Source organism: Dermochelys coriacea, chromosome 6 (genome assembly GCF_009764565.3).
Source record: "Dermochelys coriacea isolate rDerCor1 chromosome 6, rDerCor1.pri.v4, whole genome shotgun sequence".
Lineage (NCBI taxonomy): Eukaryota > Metazoa > Chordata > Testudines > Dermochelyidae > Dermochelys > Dermochelys coriacea.
In genome coordinates this window covers 12,704,215-12,726,018 of record NC_050073.1, presented here as the reverse complement: position 1 = coordinate 12,726,018, position 21,804 = coordinate 12,704,215, and the positions used below count along the sequence as shown (strand labels likewise).

Sequence of the window (21,804 nt, the reverse complement as noted above, 5' to 3'; positions counted from 1 at the left end):
AGTCTAGAGCCATCCTCTTTGAAACCCCCTTTCAGGTAGTTGAAAGCAGCTATCAAATCCCCCCTCATTCTTCTCTTCTGCAGACTAAACAATCCCAGCTCCCTCAGCCTCTCCTCATAAGTCATGTGCTCTAGACCCCTAATCATTTTTGTTGCCCTTCGCTGTACTCTTTCCAATTTATCCACATCCTTCTTGTAGTGTGGGGCCCAAAACTGGACACAGTACTCCAGATGAGGCCTCACCAGTGTCGAATAGAGGGGAACGATCACGTCCCTCGATCTGCTCGCTATGCCCCTACTTATACATCCCAAAATGCCATTGGCCTTCTTGGCAACAAGGGCACACTGCTGACTCATATCCAGCTTCTCGTCCACTGTCACCCCTAGGTCCTTTTCCGCAGAACTGCTGCCGAGCCATTCGGTCCCTAGTCTGTAGCGGTGCATTGGATTCTTCCATCCTAAGTGCAGGACCCTGCACTTATCCTTATTGAACCTCATTAGATTTCTTTTGGCCCAATCTTCCAATTTGTCTAGGTCCTTCTGTATCCTATCCCTCCCCTCCAGCGTATCTACCACTCCTCCCAGATGGACCCCCTTAGAGATGGTGCTTGAATGGAGAGAAATGATCATTTATAAGGGCTGCCCTGGAAAGTAGAGCTGCTCAGAAATTTTCCGATGAAACTTAGTTTAATTCAAGAATGCTGATTTTCTGGACTGAAACATTTCCCTGAATGTATGACAGATTCTACTAAACTTCTGCCAGTGTTCCAGGATTCACAGCTCCTCAGTATGGTGCCTGCCAGCCCTGTTGTGCTCACTCGCATTGGGTCTCAAGGGACTTGTAGGGTCGCTGATCCATGGCTTTGGGTCACACCTGCCATGCAGACTGCCCCAAGGTCAGTGGCCCTGGTGCTGTAGTCTTGAGGCTGCCCCAGGAGTCAAAGCCCTGGTGTCTCTGACCCTGCGACAGTCTAAATGGCAGGATTGCATCAAACTCCCAGACTCTGGGAGCTCCAGGAGCTAAGTGAAATTGAATGTCAAAAATGGTCGAGTACCGTGGGCCCATGTTCCTCTACCACCCGCCCTTGCCAGTAGGCAACACTACCCTGAACTATAGCCACTAGGCAGAGCAGCCTTTGGACTCTCATCAGTGGGTGACACTACTCTGAGCTATAGCTGCTAGGCAAGGTGGCCTATGGACTCTTGCCAGTGGGTGACACTACCTCAAACTGTAGCTACCAAGGAAATTGACCCTTGGACTCTCAGTTAGGCATTACATTGTGGAGTATCGCAATTAGGTAGCACTGCTGGCCTTGATCACAAAGCAAACCCCCAACACATGGTGGATATCCTATACCTTGGGAGAGCACCCTGTAACCCCCATATTCCTCATTTACATATAATTGTGATCTTACATATAAAGCATTCCTTGTAAGGTATCATGTGAAAGGTTATGATCTAAGTTCCCTCTAAGCTGCAAGGCCGTATGGCCGCACAGCAAACTATTAAGCATCACGCAGAGGCTCAGGGCTGCAGCGGGTAGAGATGCTTCTCCCTCAGCCCTGGATCTGTCACGGCAGGGAGAGGCGCCTCTCCCTGCCAGCTCCAACCCAGCTCTGGCCCAGACCTGCCATGGAATATGAAGTTATGAGATTGTGTTGTATGGTTGTGATGATGTAAATTGGGGAATTGGCCAGATATTAGTTCCACAGAGACAACAGCAAGGAAAGTAACCAACGGCCGGGTGGGTGTCAAACAACCATCAACAGCCATTCTCCAGCAAGGGAGTTACAATTCAATGACTCACCTGCATAAGGCCACACAGGAGGAATTGTTCAACCTTACCTGGTGACTCAGCAATGCCCACCAGACATGCCTGGACTTGTGTTCTCCAAGCACATGGATTAAGGGCATACAACAGAACACAGAGTCCCACTGCTTGGCCTTTTCTCCTTCCCCACCTATGCTGCAAGCAACAAGGACTCTCAGAAGACTGAAGACTCCAACAGAGGAGACTGGCCAGGTTTCTAGGGTGAAACCTGTGTACTATGAACTGCAATACCCAGTGGGATGAGAAAAACCACTTAATCTAGATGTTGCTCAGCCTAATAGGGTTGAGAGTTTAGATTGCATGCTTATGTTTTTATATTTTCAGGTGGTAACTAACTCTGACTTTTTGCCTATCACTTATAATCACTTAAAATCTATCTTCTGTAGTCAAAATGTTACTGTTTATCTTTACCAGTAAGTTTGCCTGAAGTGTTGATAAATCTGCTCAGGTTTGCAAATACTGGTGCATGTCCACTTTCCATTGATGAAGTGGTGAACCAATTAATAAATTTTCTCTGCTTCTCTTGAGCAGTACAAGATGGTATATTCCTGAGGTACAGTGCTGGGAGCTGGGGAGATTCAGCTGGCAGCTTTCTCTGTGTGATTCATGGGTGGTTCTGGGAGCTTTCATGCAATCTAGCTGGGTGTGGGGCTCTACATGTGGTTGTTCTGAGTGATCACAGCGCCTGGAGGGGTTTGCTGCTTGTCACTAGCAAAGCATTGTGCAATACACCCCAGGCTGGAGAGTTAAGGGGGCATAGCGGTCCCACAGTCCTGGGCTGCACCCCCAGGATCCCGTCACAGTGGAGAATGCGGACATAAACCGCCAAGTGAGACTGTTAAGGGGACTAAGTGGCAAGGAAACCATGGACACAGAAAAGCAGTTGAAGTAGTTATTGGAGAGCCAGCAGCAGCAGGTGGCTCAACAGCATCGGGGCAGCTGCTACAACACATTGCATCCCAATAGCAACAACAGATGGCCCATCAACAAAAACAGCAACAACAGCTGATGCACGAATTAGCGGCCTAGCAGCAGCTGCAGCAGCAAGAGTGTCTGATCCAACAGATGTCAATACTACTACATCTGCAAGGGGAAACCAAAGCCACCATGCCTGGGCTGGTGGGAGACAACCCCTCTGCCAGGTTGCCCATATCAGCACATGAAGATGGGCCCTGAGGCCTTCCTGATTACGTTCACATGGGTGGCCACCACCACATGCTGGCCACCAGAACACTGGGCTACCTTGGTAGCCCCCTACTTAACCAGCCCTGCACAAGCCAAATATCAGAACCTAGACCCTACAGAGGTGCTGGACTATGCCAAGGTGAAGCTGGCCATACTCGACCACCTGGGAATCAGTCCAGAAACATTCTGACAGAGTTTCATCAGGAGAAATCCACCCTGAAATCTGACCCTGTGTGGTGGCCCAATGTCTATGGGACCACTGCTGGTGCTGGCTAAACCCAGAGAGACAGACTGGGGTGCAGATAGTGGAGAGGATTGTGATAGAGCAATCCACCCAGATTCTCCCAGCTGGAGGAAGGGACTGGGTGAAGCACCATAGGCTGTCGACCCTCCCTGAGGTGGTGATGCTCATTGAGGATTACATGGCTGCCAAGGACCTAGCCCTTGTGGCTCTGAGACCAGAAAGCCATGGGAGTACCACTACCAAATTTCAGCAGAGACCGGATGAGATGAGAAGAACAGGGACCACTGACCAGACAAACCCTGCAAGAGGTACCCTCTGCCAGAGGGAAGAATCTGAATATTGAGGTGCTACACAAAGGAGACCAAAAATCCCAGAAAGAAGGAGACACACCATCCTAGAAAGGAGCACGCTGGCAGGGGCCCCAAGGGCCAGTGCTTTGAAAGTCGACAGGAGGGTCATTTCAGGTGGGAGTGCCCCTTCATGGATCATAGCTCTGTCAAGGCATGGGCCACAGGCCCTCAAGCTCAGAAGAGGGCCCACCCCATCTACTGCTCCCAATGTGGGTCAACAGCACCCAGATAATGGGCCTAGTGGACTCCAGGTGCAGCCAGACTATTGTCCAGACCAGTCTGGTGGAATCCCCTGAAATGGCTCGGGCCCCCATCTACCTCCAGTGCATTCATGGGAAGTGCGGAAGCAGGGAAAGAGAGGATTTAAGTCCAGCCATTTAAGTGTCAGAGACAAAGCAACTGTTATCTTAAGTCTTAACCTAATATCACTAGACCTGTAGAAGCCGAGCTCACGTCACAAGCGGGTGGGACAACAGCAGCACAGAGTCAGTGTGACCTAGCCTTGAGATAACGATGTTTTGAGAAGTGAAAGTGAGAAAATACAGACAAGACATAATATAAATAAAATGTAGATGTTTTTAATTTAATGCATGCCAAAAAGAGTATAAATGCTTGTGTGATATTGCTTGTATTTCGGAGAAACTGAGGCAGAGATGCTCTCTGCCAGCAGTATTCTTTCCTTGCAATTGCTCGAATAAAGCTGTCTCTGATTTTGTTGCTTCCAACCTGAGAGTGGAGTTCGATTTTTTCCACAGGATGTACAGCCCTACTCGTTGACCAAGGTACAGCTTTAAGTAAAAGACCATGAGGAAATCTGCAGGGTCAGCCTAGTGACTATTTTTGCCTATCCTGTAATCCTGATATGTGACCAGAGGTGGTTTCCTGAAGCAATGGAATAGCAACCATCCCACAGAAACAAACCCACACCCAAAAGTAAGCGGGTTCATGGACCGAAAGGAGATGGAGGACTCAGGTGAGAGTCCCTCAGGGCAGGCAGAGCCACTAGTGTTGTGCCCCGCAGAAGTGGAGGCATTAGATGAGACAGGCCAAGAATGCTTGATGAACAATAGGGACTTTGTGTGGGAGCAGAGAGAAGACCAGAACCTAAGTCATGCCTGGGACCAGAGAATTACCTCTAATGGGAAGGGGAATGAGGATCTTGGACATCACAGAGACCCCAATTTGAAATCCACAACAAGAGACTGTACCAAGTAACACAAAGCCCCCAAACCCTGAAGACGCTGCAGCAGCGGTTAGTTGCCAAGATATTTTGGCAGGGGCTATTACACCTGGTCCACTCAGTGTCGTGTGTCAGACACTTAGGGAGAGAGAAGACACTGAAAAGGGTAGCCCTCAGGAATTTTTGGCCAGGCATCCACAAGGTTTTTGTGCAATTTCTGTACCTTAAGCCCTTGGTGCCAGCTAACAGGGCCCAACAGGATGCCCAAGGCACCCTGATCCCAATTCCCATAATGGGAATATGGTTTGGGTGGGTAGGAATGGGCCTGGTGGGACCCCTGAAGAAGAGTGGGTCTGGGTTCCGGTATATACTGGTGATTCTAGACCATGCCACCCGGTATCTGGAGGCAATTCCATTGTGCATGACAAAGGCACTTGTTAGAATACAGGCTTGTTTGTCAGCCTAAAATAGAATTTTGGGTTTGACTTTTTGATACTCTTATATCTTATACTAATATGTGTGAAGAACAATGAAGAAGGACACTGTGTTGCATTTTCCACCACCAGATGGGACTTTTAATACAATGGAAAGAGATAAGGGATAGAGCAGATAAAGTATTACAGGACATGGTGGGAGTGCAATCCATAAGCATACACTGTAAGGCTGCCTAGCTTAGGACAAGCAATCAGTTAGGAGGGGCAAAGGGGGATGGGGTGGGGAAGGCATAAGAAACACTAAAAGCTAAAGAAAAGCCTGCCTTGGCCAGAACACAACCTCACTCCTTCATCCCACCTCTTTTGTATCCCATGGGAGGGGTAAGACCCCTAACTCATGACCGTCCAAAATGGAACATGACCATAAGTTGTAAGGGGTGTGATTAGGGGCGTGCATTGCAGGTATATTTGGACCTGCTAAGAAGGAGGTAGAAAAAATGGGAAATGGGGAACAGGGACACAGGCAAGGCTCTGCGGCTTGGAGCTGGGAAGGGGGACACAGGATAAAGGCTGTGCAGTGTCAGAGCTGGGAACAGAACACTGGGGAAACACAGACTCTGTGGGCATGTAGAGCTACTGATATATTTGCTTGGAACTAACCCCAAAAAACATCTTATTGCCGGCACTTCGGACATCTGGTCTTCTGCTTTCTGTCTGCGTGACAAGAACCGGGGTGGGAGGGGAAGCCCTCTGACAGTGCCTGCCGTAGTGTGCAAGCTAATGAAGGTCTTCATCAGAGTCAGAATCCCAAAGGAAATCCTGATGGATGGTGGGGTCCAACTTCATGTCTCAGCTGATGAAAGAGTTGTGTGAATTACTAAAAATCCAGGTCCTCAAGACATCAGTGTACCATCCACAGACTGACAGGCTGGTGGAACAATTCAGTGTCAGCCTGAAATCCATGCTAAGGAAATTAATTGATACCGACCCATGACCCTGGGATAGGCTACTACCAGCATTGTTTTTCGCCGTAGGTGAGGTACCCCAAGCCTCTATGGGTTTTCCCCCTTTTGAGCTCCTGAATGGGTGGCAGCCCAGCGTGATTCTGGACCTCCTATAGAAAACTTGGGAGGAGCAAGAGGGGAGAAGTTTTCACCAGGGAGAAGCTACTGAGAGCCCAAAGAACCGAAGAATGCCTATATAATCTGGGACTCGACTGCAGATGTTTGAGCCAGGTGACCAGATATTACTGTTTCTCCCATCCTTGGAATCTAAGCTTCTAGCGTGGTGGCAAGAGCCGTTTGAGGTGGTCAGGGTAGAGCTCATGAACTATGAAATTCACCTGCCAAAGCAACGGAAGGAGACAAATACTTAACACAACAACCTCCTGAAAATCTAGAAAGCCTGGGAAAGTTTGATACCTCTGTACCCCCAGAACTGAGGACGTCAGGCATTGACCTCTGTTCCAGAGGGGCCGGAACAACAATCCCAACTGAGTCAACTGTCCTGAGTCTTCCCTGATAGTCTCAACTTCTAAGTTCCCTCTAAGCTGCACAGCCACGCAGCAAGCTATCAAAGGTGCTCTCCCTCAGCCCCAGTCTCCTGCGGAGAGAGAGGACTGGGGGGAATCCTCTCTCTCCCCGTTGCAGCCTCAAGGCAGCCTGAAACCCAAACCCCTCATCCCCAGCCTACCCTAGAGCCCACACCCCCATCTGGAGCCCTCATCCCCCATACCCAACCCTCTGCCCCAGCCCTGAGTCCCCTCCCACACCCCAAACTCCCCATTCCTGGTCCCACCCCAGAGCCCGCACCCCCAGCTGGAGCCCTCACCCCCGCACCCCAACCTTCTGCCCCAGCCCTGAGCCCCCTCCCACACTCCAAACCCCCTGGCCCCACCCCTGCCACACATCACCCCCATATTGGTGCATATAACAAAATTCATTCCGCATATGGTTTTAAAAAATTAGAGGGAACAATGCTCAACATGACCAGGGAGGATGAGCCAGACTCACTGTCACATCGTCACCACTCCGGGAAAGAAGGTACAGGACCACCATTGCCCCTTGACAAAGAAAATGTGGAGAGTAGTCCATGAGGAACTTGAGGCAATGCTAGCCCTGGGGGTTGTCGAAGAATCCCAGAATGAGTGGAGGAGCCCCTCATCCTAGTACCAAAACCAGATGGTTTGATGAGGTTTTGCATCAAATTCAGGAAAGTTAATGCTATATCTCACTTCAATACCTACCATTAGGCAATGCTGCCAGCCGGATCACACAAACAGACCTCATCCCATCTCCTGATCTTCCTCACTCCCACTCTCATCCCCTCCCTCTCATTCTTAACCTCTCAGTCTCCTTTGGTTCTTGGCCCTCATAGTATAAGAATGCTTTAGTTGCTCCCTTCTTACAAATCCCACCCTCGCTCTACTTGCCTCTCCAACTACTGCCCTTTCTCCATTCTCTCTCTCTCTCTCTCTCTCTCTCTCTCTCTCTCAACTCACTGAATTTGTTGTCTACCATTCCTGTCTGGAAATACTCTCCCCAATTCCATCTTAATCCCTCTTCAATCGAACTTCCATCCCTTGCACTTCCCAGAAAACACTTTTGTTAAAGTTTCTAATGACCTCTTCCTGGCCAAAGCTGAGAACCAGAACTCCATCCTCATCCTCCTGGACCTGTTGGCCACCTTTCACACCATCAGCCATGCTCTTCTTGAAACACTGCCCTCCACTGGCTTTCATGATTCAGTTCTCTCCTGTTTCTACCCCTGCCTCTCTAATTGTTCCTTCAGTGCTTTGTTTGGAAGAGCCTCCTCATCCCCCTCTAGCTTTTTGAGTGTGTTCCACAGGGACTCATCCTTGCTTCCTCCTCTTCTCCATCCACACCTTGTCCTAGTTGCAAGCACAATTTCAACTACCCTCTTTATACTGTTGACTCGCAGACCTACCTCTCTGCTATGGACCTTTCTTCTATTGTCCAAACTAAAATCTCAGACTGTCTCTGACCTTCCCTTTTGACGTCTAGTGGTCAGTTTAAACTCAACGCAGCCAGAACAGATCACTGAATATTTCCCACCAAGCCCTCTTCCTCCCTTCTTTCTTGCTGTGAACAGCACCATTGTCCTCTTTGTCACACAGGCCCATACCCTCGGTGGTCATCTTTGACTCAAACTTCTCTCTAGATCCTCACATCCAGGCTGCATCTGACTTCTGCCAATTCTTCCTGAATAGCAGCTCTAAGATTACATGGTAAAAAAGTTGTTAACACAGAGTTAACGTTGCTCAGCAATTGCTTGTGCTCTTCTAGAACACTGAATTCAGCAAAACTCAAACTTGTGTATAGCTGAAAATACACAGTTAAGGTACATGTCATGGAATCATAGGACTGGAAGGGACCTTGAGAGGTCATCTAGTCCAGGCCCCTGCACTAATGGCAGGGCTAAGTATTGTCTAGACCATACCTGCCAGGTGTTTGTCTAACCTGCTCTTGAAAATCTCCAATAATGGAGATTCCACAACCTCCCTCGGCAATTTATTCAAGTGGTTAACCACCCTGACAGGAAGTTTTTCCTAACGTCTAACCTAAATCTCCCTTGCTGCCATTTAAGCCCATTGCTTCTCCATCCTCCTCGTAACAACATTTTATATACTTGAAAACTGTTATGTCCCCTCTCAGTCTTCTCTTTTCCAGTCTAAACAAACCTAATTTTTTTTCAATCTTGCCTCATAGGTCATGTTTTCTAGACCTTTAATCATTTTTGTTGCTCTTCTCTGGACTTTCTCCAATTTGTCCACGTCTTTCCTGAAATGTGGCACCCAGACCTGGACACAATACTCCAGTTCAGGCCTAATCAGTGCAGAGTAGAACAGAAGAATTACGTCTCGTGTCTTGCTTACAACACTCCTGTTAATACATCCCAGAATGTTGTTTGCTTTTTTTTGCAACAGTGTTACACTGTTTGCAAAAAGAAAAGGAGTACTTGTGGCACCTTAGAGACTAACAAATTTATTAGAGCATAAGCTTTCGTGAGCTACAGCTCACTTCATCGGATGCAAGCTTATGCTCTAATAAATTTGTTAGTCTCTAAGGTGCCACAAGTATTCCTTTTCTTTTTGTGAATACAGACTAACACGGCTGCTACTCTGAAACCTGTTACACTGTTGACTCATATTTAGCTTGTGGTTCACTATGACCCCCAGATCCCTTTCTGCAGTACTCTTTCCTATGCAGTCATTTCCCATTTTCTTTGTGTGCAACTGATTGTTCCTTCCTAAGTGGAGTACTTTGCATTTGTCCTCATTGAATTTCATCCTATTTACTTCAGACCATTTCTCCAGTTTGTCCAGATCATTTTGAATTTTAATCCTAGCCTCCAAAGCACTTGGAACCCCTCCCTGCTTGGTATCCTCCAAAAACTTTATAAGTGTATGTCCACACAACCATAACTCTACCTTCTCTGAGCCACTAGGAATGCACTCCAGCTGCATTCACTGTGTTAGGTGTAGCTGTATTGAATTATTGTGGGATTAGTTAGTGCAGGTTGGAAGAGCTGTGATTGTTATATGACGTGATCTGTGGGGCTCTGGATTCTAGGTGTGTGGGGTGAGCCCCTCTTTCTGACATCTGCGTGAGTGACCAAAGGAAACAGGTGAATATGAACCTTGGGAGATCCAGTATGCCTCATTTCAGTGTTGTGTTGTTGTGTAGGCAGTTTCACTAGCAGGGCACAGGGGTCTTCTTGCCATAGGGATAGTCACCAGTTAGGTAGCAGATGAGTGTGTTCTGTACGTTTAATGAAAAGTAAGTGAAAAGTGCCATGTTTTATGGTATTGTGTACATAAGGGTGATGTTGTAAAACAGGTTTGAAGGTGTAAAAGTTAGTAATTGTGGTGTTTCTGTGAAGCAGGCTAAGGTATAAGAGGGACTGGGTTCATGACCATTCTGACAGTAGTTGACCACCTCACAAAGATGGCCATCTTCATCACCTGTACTGGCCCAACCTCCTCCCAGGAAACTGCCTGACTCTGATTGGATCAAATTGTCCACCTCCATGTCCTCCTGGAGCACATCAACCCTGACCACAATGTGTAATTTATCTCCCACTTCCAGAGAAATGCTGTCTGGATTTTGGGCATCTGCTTCTGTCTCTCCTTAATCTACCACTACCAGACAAAAGATCAAAGGGAAAGAACTAATTAGATTCTGGAACAGTATCTTCAATGCTACATAAAATTCCACCAGAACAAATGGTCCTTGCTGCTACCTCAGGCAGAGTTCACGTACAATTATGCAGAACATACCTTTATATGGCAAAGCCCCTTTTTCCCCTCAGACTTTGGGTTCCACCCTGGGTTCTACCTGAGCTATCCACAGCGTGCCACAACCAAGCAGCCCTTGATTGGCTACAACAGCTACGCCAAACCCAAGATGATCTAAAGTTCACCTGGAGAATGCCAAGAAGAACTAAAAACATTATGCTGACCATCAATGATTGGAGGAGCCCCTCCTTTCAGTAGGCCAGAGGGTATAGCTCTCAACAAAATACCCACACATGGACAGGCCCTCTCGTAACTGGACTTCCAGTTCCTTGGCCCCAACAAGTTCCCTGGCAAACATACCCAGTCAATCTTTCAAGTCAGCTTAACCTGTTCCCTCCGAATACACCTGGTTTTCCATACACTTCTGGGAACTACTGCAGGATGTTCACACCACTGACCTGGTAAACACCTTCCACAAAAACCACCTGGAAAACCCAGTCCACTACTACCTAGGGTGAGGTACGCTAGGGGAGTGGATGATCAGAGGGATCATGGTTCCCAAACCCTAACCTGTGGTTCCTGAGCAGTGTTCAGACCATGTCCTCCACCCAGAAGATCACAGAATCAGTGGAGAAGGGAGCTAGAGGAGCTCTACCTTACTAAGGATTCTGCCCATGAACCTCTTGTATGGGGGAGAGATCCAGCCCCACCGATTGGCTCAGATGCACTACTCAAGCCAGGAGGCACAGAAAGTTGTCTGAGCAACTAGGGTGGATCCCTGGCTGGCTACCGCTTTGGACCATGCCCACTTTGGACCATGACTCATTAGCTCTGTCGTCATGCCTGTTCCTGCCCTCTTTATCCCAGATGCTCCTCCAACCCCTGCTCCTGCTTTCCTGCTTCACTCCAAGTCCCTGCTGTGATGGGTTGGATCACAGAAACCCCCTGGGAGCTGCCACCTGATGTGCCAAGACTATTTCTGCCCCTGATTTCCCTGCCAGCTTAGGACACCAGCATGCTGTCTTACTGAACCAGACATGCCAGTCTGCTCCAACACAGTCCCAGGGTCTGAACCACATACTCCAAAGCTGCAGACTTAACTGAAAGCAAGTTAAGAAGTGTTCCTGTCTTTAATACTCAGATGCCCAACTCCCAATTGGGTCCAAACCCTAAATAAATCTGTTTTACCCTGTATAAAGCTTACACAGGGTAAACTCATAAATTCTTCACCCTCTATAACACTGATAGAGAGATATGCACAGCTGTTTGCCTCCCCCGCCAAGTATTAATACATACTCTGGATTAATTAATAAGTAGAAAGTGATTTTATTAAATACAGAAAGTAGGATGTAAGTGGTTCCAGGTAGTAACAGCCAGAATAAAGTGAATTACCAAGCAAAATAAAATAGAACACACAAGTCTATGTCTAATCAAACTGAATACAGATAAAACCTCACAAGTTCCAGTATGCTTTCTTTTACAGACTAGTCTCCTTCTAGTCTGGCTCCAGCAATCACTCACACCCCCTGTAGTTACTGTCCTTTGTTCCAGTTTCTTTCAGGTATCCTTGGGGGTGGAGAGGCTCTCTCTTTAGCCAGCTGAAGACAAAATGGAGGGGTCTCCCAGGGGTTTAAATAGACTTTCTCTTGTGGGTGGAGACCCCCTCCTCTCTTCTATGCAAAGTCCAGCTACAAAATGGAGTTTTGGAGTCATGTGGGCAAGTCACATGTCCATGCATGACTGAGTTCCTTACCAGCCAAGCCTGGAAAAGCCCAGACATCTCCAAGTTCATTGTTGGCTTAAGGGCTTCTTGATTGGGCACTTACTGAGAATAGTCTTTTCTCAGGAAGCTTACCAACTGCTTCACTAAAATCTACGCAGAATCAAACAAGTGTGCACCCAATATTCATAACTTCGAATATCAAAATGAGAGATGTATACAGATAGGATTCATAGATTCAGTAGATCATAACCTTTACAGAGATATGTTACATGGCACATGTAGCTTAAAACATATTCCAGTTATGTCATATTCCCGTAAAGCATTATGGGGTACAACGTCACACCTGCTACTCCACCCTATCCTTGATTCTGGCTCTGGCTTTGAGCCTTGGTTTGTCCCTTGACTCCAACTCTGAGACCTAGCTCCTAGTTCCTGGCTCCTAACTCCAACCACTGGGCCTGACCGCTCACACCTTGGTCCTTACACGGGGTAACCGCCAGCCCTCTTGTAGACCAGCCACCGGAGGAGGTCTTGATAAACACTTTCACAGAGGGTTACTCAAGTATTTACTGATCAGCAATAGAATATTATCGATCTAGAATCCTGGATTCTATCCCTTGCTTTGGGTGAGGAATATGATTTGTAGTGGTTAGAGATAGGATAAGCAAAACTGGCGTAGTGAACATGAGAGGCAGTATGCTTCAGTGGATGAAATTGGGGTTTGTTATGTTAGAGAGCTGTGTTATCTCCCAGTAGTGACCTGCATAATCTCTCTGCCAGTGTCTTCAAACAATGGGGTGTATTCAGCAGGTCTTTGGGAACTGCCTTCTAAGATTGGGACTCATGGCCTTGGTCAGTGAAAAGGGTAATGAATTACATAAGAATATACTATAAGCAGCACTTAGAAGAGGTGAGGTTTGAACTCCTAAAAAGAAAAGGAGTACTTGTGGCACCTTAGAGACTAACAAATTTATCAGAGCATAAGCTTTCGTGAGCTACAGCTCACTTCATCGAATGCATCCGATGAAGTGAGCTGTAGCTCACGAAAGCTTATGCTCTAATAAATTTGTTAGTCTCTAAGGTGCCACAAGTACTCCTTTTCTTTTTGCGAATACAGACTAACACGGCTGCTACTCTGAAACGTTTGAACTCCTGGAAGCCTGTTTCCCAGACTTAGGAAGTTTGCCCCATACTATAGTGGCATTGGGTGAGAAAAATCCCTCAGACTGAGCGGTAGCATTTGGGCAGTGGCAGATACATTGGCACATTTGGTTTGGTGCACAGATTTACTGTTTAATTAAAATGTTATAAAAAGTTCCACAGACAAACAGTACCTATGTATAACTGATATTAGCTCTCCAAAAAGTTTGTATTAATGCAGAGTTAAGGTTGCCCAGCTCTGCCTTGCACCCTTGCAGAATGTGGAGAGTGGCTTAACTTAATCCGCTGTGTGACAGGGTTTGCTCCACAGCAGCCTCATGGCCTGTCAGAGCACTCTGCACCCTGCCTCAGGGTCTTCAGTGATCAGCCATTGCCTCTTGTGATGTCCAGTGCAGTGGTGCTTTAGCCCTCTGGCTAAGCCACTCTTCAGTCCCCGCCTTCCAAGGTATTAAAGTCCCAAATGAAGAGAAAACCAAAACCTCTTACTAAGGATCATCCCACAAGTCTTTGGCAGGACCCTGCCCATTTACATAGGGCCTGTCTCCAATAGCTAGTCCTTTGGTCAGTCCCCCAGGGCCTGGTTGTCCCATCCACTGGGAGGCTTCTCCAATTGGAAAGCTGATTCTGACTCTGTGTATAACCAGGCTTCCCTCACATAGAGGCAGAAGCAGGACTCTCCTCTCCTTTCTGGACAGCACTCAAATGCACTAGGTTGTCTCCTTTTAACTCCCTACCTGTCATCTGCTGCAGCTGTCATAGAGTGGAGCTGACAGGGTCTGCAGGCCATCATTAATCTCCTCCTTGTCAGCATGGGACGTATATGTCCTGTCACAATCTGAAAACTATGAAATACAAAATTGAGCTACACATCAGGCTGCCTGCAAACACTCTGGTTTAGAAAGAGCCCCAAACCAATTGCATATGTGCAAATTACTGTTTCTACATTTACCATGAACAACTTAAATATTCCTTCCCCAAAGGGGAAGTGGATGCCAAACACTAGCTGAGTAGTCTGGTTAGGTTTGTGGTGGAGACTGAATTTTTCTATCAAATTTGAAGTGAATTGGACAAGAGGTTCCTGGATTAGAGCACTAAAAATAGAGATCTTCACCTTAGGTCAAAAAGTAATTTTTTTTGCTACTCTCCAGTCAAACAACAAAAAGAAGAAAGAAGTAAAAACAGTTCAGTGGATTCCCCTAGCTGGGATCTAGTGCACAGAACCAAAGTTATTATCATTGATTATTTGTAGTATCATAGTCCCTGGAGGCTCCAGCCAGAATTAGGGTCCCAGTGTGCAAGGCACCATATCTACACATTATAACAGACAATGTGTATACAAAGATTATTATACGCAGAGCTGGTAGCGACTCCTATTATTAAGATTGCTGGACATGTCCCTGTTTTCAGTTGCTTATAACTTTGCCAAAATTTAATCATTTGGGCAGAAATTTTCCATGCCTGGTGTTTCCATCAGGCTAAATATTGTGAAAGTTTCTTCTAAAATGGTTCAGCCATTTCTGAGAATTAGATTTTTTTTAACGTGGGTAAAACAAAAATATATCTTGCAACCTTTTCCCTCAGAAGTTCTCGCTCCTCCACGTTTTGGAGTAGGGACTTGAAATTTAGCAAGGGTGGGGAGAGGTCTTTGTAGCAGGACCATGCCTTTTGCTGTTCCCATGAAACTATACCCAAGTGTGGCCAAGTTATAAGCCTTTGAAAAAACTCCATTTGCACAAGCTCTGTAGAGGCTTGTTACAGATTTGTAGCTAAATTTCTTCTGAGTTTTTGTTGTTGCTGCTGTTTGTAATCTTGTCAATCACCCATGGTTCTCATAACACCCCATTTCTTCATCACAGCAGCTGTCCTCCTCCCTCCAGTGGCCTCATTTCCCTTCCTTGTGTTCCCTCACCCCTCTACGGTTCCCACCTGTTCTAGCTACTCCAGCCCAAATAGATACAAGTCCCATGACCATAGCTGCCTCCTGATGATATCTGCCCTAACCTGGGCTCAATTCTCACCCTCTCGGCATCCCTCACTCACTCCCCCCTACACCTTGGCCCCTCTGCTGCCATCCTTCCTAACCTCATGCCCACCCCTCTTCTTTCCCACCCCACACTTCTCTTGCTGTCTCTGGAACACCCACTCCATCTCTAAAAAGATCTCAGCCATCCACAACATTTTCATATCTCATTCCTCCCAGCTCCACACTCTAGCACTCCATAGTGTTTTGCACTGGAATGTAAGTGTGATGAAGTTGGGGTACATATTGCTTTTGGTAGCTACTGGAGATTGAGGTGAAAGCCAAGTGGAGCACTGCAGCATTAATGACAATGTTTAGACAACATGAAGGTAGAAGTGAGTGCACATGTCTTTCCTTACTCTTATTTCCATGTTTTTAAGGTTTGGGGTGGATCGGGCATGGTCCTTCGCAGTCTTAAATGTCTGTCACTAAATTAATGACAGGTTTCAGAGTAGCAGCCATGTTAGTCTGTATTCGCAAAAAGAAAAGGAGTACTTGTGGCACCTTAGAGACTAACTAATGCTCAAATAAATTTGTTAGTCTCTAAGGTGCCAAAAGTACTCCTTTTCTTGTCACTAAATTGAGTCACTTTTATGGTGAGTCATTTGTGAGCTATGAAAACCTATGTGGGGGAGGGGGGAATCAATGTTTAAAAAAAAGTTTTAAAAAATAATAAGTTATGTGGGTATTTTTAGAGCTCAGATAAAACTCACCGATGTGGCCACTTGCATGGTCCTGGGGAATCTTCATTCAGGTCTTCAGTTAGAAACGCGCAGTACTCTAGACAAACTGACTCCAGTTTACAGTAATTCTTTATACAGAATTGAAGAACAATTTGATCCATTTTGGTAAAGGTATGATGTGTTAATTTTAGCTGAGTGAAATGATTCATTGCACTCTGTACAAATTCTATTTCTTGAATTTCATACAAACAGTAAAAGTAATCAAGATAGAAAATTGTCGTCTCCTTATCAGAAGACAATTTATCACAGTTGAACAACGACGAAAAGGGTTTTTCTTTAACCCACATTAGTAAATTATTTTTAATTTTGGGTGAAAATTTGCAGCTAAGATTTTTCTCCATCTCCTCCATTCTCTTTTTATTTAAGAGACCAAACAGGAACCGCACTGTTAACATTAAATAATTCTTAGATTTTCCACACTTTTCAAACAGTTTTTCCACAGGTTGTGTAGCAGTTTCTGAATTTGTCACTGTTTCTTCTTTCTCCAACACATAAAACAAAGCTGCAAAAAACTCTTGAAAACTCAAGTGAATGAAGCTGTAAACAAGTTCACAGACAATGCCTTTCTGAAACATGTTCTCATTGAGAAAGAGGGAATCAGGTTTATCTAAGCCATGTTTCTTGACAACTTCTTCCTCAAACAGTATATTCTTCCTCCAGAGTCCATCTACAGCCAAGGAGCAAAGTCCCTTCAAGTTACCTTGTACCCGCTGCTTTGAATTGCTGCTGTGACCCTCTATTAAACTGAAGAGATAGAGCATGTACACTCCAGTGATTGTATTGGAAGCTCGTGCAAGATCTTCACCTGCTTCCATCTGTTGTTTCAGAACCGTGCAGATGATCCAACACATAATGGGGACAAAGCACATAGTGAACAGCATTTCATTGTCTTTTACAAAGTTAAAGGCTTTTCTTGCTTGTTCTTCATTCCCAAAGAACTTGTAGAAATATTCTTTTCTCTCATTTTCAGAAAATCCCAGGATCTCTGCATAACGTTCATCTTTCAAAAACTGCCCGAGTTTCTGGAGGGCAATTGGTCTTGTAGTAATGATTAAGTAGGATTTGTGAAGCACTTTTTTCCTAAATAAACTGCTCAGTATGATTTCCACTGGCTGCTTCTCACAGGGATCAGAGCATGGATTACTTGTTGGTTCATTAAAGGAAAATCTCAGTTCATCAAAACCATCAATTATGAACAGGAGTTTTTTTGGATTCATCAGAATCTCTTTAGTTGGTGCATTATGATCAGGACAATTTTTTAAAATCAAATCTTCAACACTTCTCTGCTTTCTGTTAAAGCTAATTTCCCTACAATTTTGTAGAAAACATAATCAAACCTGCTCTGATACAGTTCTTCATTTGCCCAGTCCAACATGATCTTTTTTGCTGTCAGTGTTTTTCCAATCCCTGCAGCTCCCTGTAGCACGACAATTGGTGGTGATTTTCCATTTCCATCAGATTCAAATAAGTCACGTATGGTGATAGGACTAGCGTGCTTAGCCATGATTTCTGCATGTCTCCGTCCCAAGGCCATTATTTCATGTTCTCTCTGCTTTTTGTGACAATGTTCATTTACAATTATCAGCTTTGTGTATCTCTTGTTTAGCTTCACATTCTCACCAAGACAAGTGTTCCTGTCTTTTATTGTGCTGTATTCGTTTTTAATATGTTCTCTATACTTCACTCTGTAAGCAGAGTTAGTGACAAGAAGCATTAGATATTATTGTAATGATACAATAAAGCTATTTAAATAATAATACTGGTATTGTAAGTTTATAGTGCCCCTTTCATCATAAAGTATCCCCACATAAATGAACTATGGGCCCAGTCCTTACTCACATCAGTGAGCCCATTGAAATCAGTGATGTGAGAGAAAAATGTAGGCTCAGACCTTCTATGCATATTATATATATATATATAAAGAATCACTTCATCAGTTACTGAAATGCAGCCACCTCTAGGGTGAAACCTGTCAGGTATTAACAGTGCACAGTAGCACTCTGTAACAAAGTAGGGCATGAAGTGATGGAGAATGACAGGTATAACTGAAACAGTGATGGGAATTTAGGTACAAAGAATATAACTAAATATAACCTAAAATTTGTGCAGGGCCTAGAGGTTTAACAAAGTGCCATAGTACCTTCAGTGACCACAAATGTTGACCTCTAGTTATTCTGCCTCATTTAAAAGATGGCATCCCTAGCAGGAGAGTGTCTTCCAGCATCATTGACCCTGCTGCACTGGGTCAATTCTGCCTCTGACACAAGAGCTCCACCTCCTCACCAGAACCATGTTCTGCAGCACCTGATTCTTTCCTGGAGATCTCCCCATTCATTTCCTCATCCCTCATCAAACCCTGCATAACCTGTGTGATCTGATGAGTCTGCCCTCTGAGGGGTTACTTATTATTTCTGTTAGTAAACCCAATGTCTGGCTGATCTAGCCTAACGCTGGTAATCACTGGTAATCATGCAATGCAATTCTTTATTGGAATGTCACATACCATTTGTTGATATTTCAGGTGTTTGCTGAGGACCCAAAGCTGAAAGAGAAATTTCACATGAATGTTAATGTAACAAAAATCACAGAGTTCAGGACATTGGGACAAGTGATTCATTCAGGGTTCTCTGCAGTAATGAGCTCCCTAGAAAACCCACGGCTGAGGCAGGCAGAGAGAATTTCTTAGGAGACACTAGTTCAATGACCTGTTCAAAATGTCCACCAGAAGCAATACTTTTTTTTTTAAAAAGCAACTTGAGTAGCCACTTACAGTATGTCTACACAACAAGGCAAGCCTGGGCTCAAGTCTAACCCCCACTTTGTGTCCATGCAGCAATTGTGCTAACCTAGAGCTTAAATCTAGGGTCCCAGGACCCTGCAGTGCTGGAGGGTCTGCAAGCCCTATTGCTTTCCTGTGTGCACATAGCCCTGGCTTGATTCAGGTCCTGGAAGTCCTCTGCATGTATCCCAGAAGTCCTTATGGAAGAGGAGCAGCGCTGCAGGCAGCCAGCACAAAAGCCAAAGGCACCATTATTGCCTGGTCGAGCACGTTCCCTGTTGCTGCTCCTCTCACAGCAGCAGCAGCTCCTGCTCTGGCTACGCCTTGCTGCTGCACAGAGCTTCCTTGAACCAAGGGGCAAAGCTGCCAGGCAGGAGGCAGCTCCCAGACACTGAGCTGTTGGGAGTGATCCCTCTCCTGGTTATACCGAGCTGGGAGCCCTGCTGCTCCCCCTCCCTGCAGGGCAGCTGCTTGGTCCCTACTCCTCTCTCTGGCCCTTGACCCCAGCCCCTCTGGGGGTGCATGTGCAGGAGTGCCTGGGCTGTGTGCACTGTCAGGGGACTGAGTGGGAGTCAGCCATAGCCTCCTGCAGTGGAGGGAGCTCCAGCTCCTCCTTGCTGCATGGCAGTTTCTTGTTCCCACTGTGCTCTCTGGCCCTTGCTCTCGAACCCCCTGGGGCTGTGTGTGCAGGGCTGCCCCAGTTGTGGCACTGCCAGGGTGGCAACTGGGAACCAGCCACAAACCTTCCCCGCAGCCTCCTTGTAATGGCATGGCACTGACCTCTCATGAGTGCCCCTTCTGGTCGGGTGCATCTTCAGTCTTTAAATAGCTCCAGTCCTGGTATCAGGCTGTAGCCCCAGGGCCTCCTCCCTGGCGGCAATGGATACTTCCTCTCTGGGCCCTTCTGGCCCCAGCTCTTCTGCTGGGCCACTAAGTAGTTCAGATCCCCTTCTTGGGAGTTATGGCTGTCCAATTATCAGCCACTTTCCCAGTGGCCTATTGGGGGCCGCCCCAAGTCCACCCATTACTACAAGTCCCAGCCTAGGGACCCTAAGAATAGCAGCCACATGCCACTGTGTCCCTTTAACTAAGCTGCTTTCAGTTCCCTAGATCACTTCCCCACCGCCCCAGCCTTCACCAGTGTTTCAACCTTAGCTCAGGGCTCTTCTATGTTCAGGCCCAGCAGCCAGCCAGGACCTCTTTCGCTCCCCCAGTCCCAGCTGGCACTGAGCTGTCCATGGTGCTGCAGTTCCCTTTGGCCAGCCAGGAGCACCAGCTTCACTCTTCTGGCTCCAGCAAGGAACTGCCTGTCTCTGCCTTTGCAGGTCCTTCTTATATGGCTTTCCTGGGCCCTGATTAGCTGTATCCCCTGCAGCCACTCTAGGCTGCTTGGAGGCCTATTCTACTACTCCTTTCCTGGGACAAGAGTGGCAGGATCCTGAGACCCTCTACAGGGGGCCTCTGGGCCTAACCCACTCGTCACACTCATATGGTGGTGGCAACTTTGGCTCCAGCTCTTCCTTGCTGCTATGCAGAGCTTTCCAGGAACAAAGCTGAGAGGTTGGAGATGGCTCCCAGCTGCCAGGATTTTGGCTTTATCCCTCCTCTGGCTGTGCTGAGCTGGGAACTCTGCTGCTCCCCTTCCCTGCAGGGCAGCCACTTGGTTCCTCTCTACTTTCTGACCCTTGCTCCCAGGCCCCTACTGCCCTCCCTGTGGCTGCATGTGTAGAGATGCCTGGGCAGCGTGCACTGTGAGGGCAATGCGTGGGAGGAGCCCCAAAACTTCCCCACAGACTCCAGGCATCCTTTGCCTCTGCCTCTGGGGTGCGGTGGGGGCATGGATAAAGGATCCTTGGGGGGTGCTGGAGCACACTGCACCCCAAGCCCTTGGGAAACATTGCAGCACTCCATAGCTGGCAGCAGCCAGCCTGGGGTGGGGATGTATTTTTCCTCTGAAACCGTCATTTTATGTCAAACTTCAAAACAGACAAAAATACATAAACAGCTTCATTGAACAGCCCATTTTAAAAATTAAGAATTGCAAAGTTTCATTTAATATTTGGACAGCCCTGGAGACTGATGTCCTAATTATCCTTAGAACAGGGGCACATGGGCATTTTCCTACGAATGTGACTCAGCCTAGAGGTGGAGAGCCCAACTCTCAGATAAGATGGTAGCTCAGTATAAAACCTTCACATACTGCAATCAAACAGACAGCCACCAAAGGTGCTAATTTTGCAGTTTACGTACTCGTGTCGCCTTATGGGCAGCTGAATTCTTGACTTTAGCAAAGCTTTTGATACAGTCTCCCACAGTATTCTTGTCAGCAAGTTAAAGTAGTATTGGCTGGATGAATGGACCATAAGATGGATAGAAAGCTGGCTAGATCATCGGGCTCAACGGGTAGTGATAAATGGCTCCATGTCTATTTGGCAGCCGGTATCAAGTGGAGTGCCCCAAGGGTCGGTCCTGGGGCAGGTTTTGTTCAATATCTTCATTAATGATCTGGAAGATGGCATGGACTGCACCCTCAGCAAGTTTGCAGATGACACTAAACTGGGAGGAGTGATAGATACGCTGGAGGGTAGGGATAGGATACAGAGGGACCTAGACAAACTGGAGGATTGGGCCAAAAGAAATCTGATGAGGACAGGTGCAGAGTCCTGCACACAGGATGGAAGAATCCCATGCACTGCTACAGACTAAGGACCGAGCGGCTCGGCAGCAGTTCTGCAGAAAAGGACCTAGGGGTTACAGTGGACGAGAAGCTGGATATGAGTCAACAGTGTGCCGTTGTTGCCAAGAAGGAAAACGGCATTTTGGGCTGTATAAGTAGGAGCACTGCCAGCAGATCGATGGACATGATCGTTCCCCTTTATTCGGCATTGGTGAGGCCTC

At 46.7% G+C, this 21,804-nt stretch overlaps 2 pseudogenes; one reads left to right on the top strand and one right to left on the bottom strand.

Annotated features, from left to right (window-relative positions):
- The window catches only part of LOC119856962, a 180,975-nt pseudogene that overhangs the window by 20,337 nt on the left and 138,834 nt on the right, over positions 1 to 21,804 (top strand).
- The window catches only part of LOC119856959, a 35,078-nt pseudogene that overhangs the window by 10,139 nt on the left and 3,135 nt on the right, over positions 1 to 21,804 (bottom strand).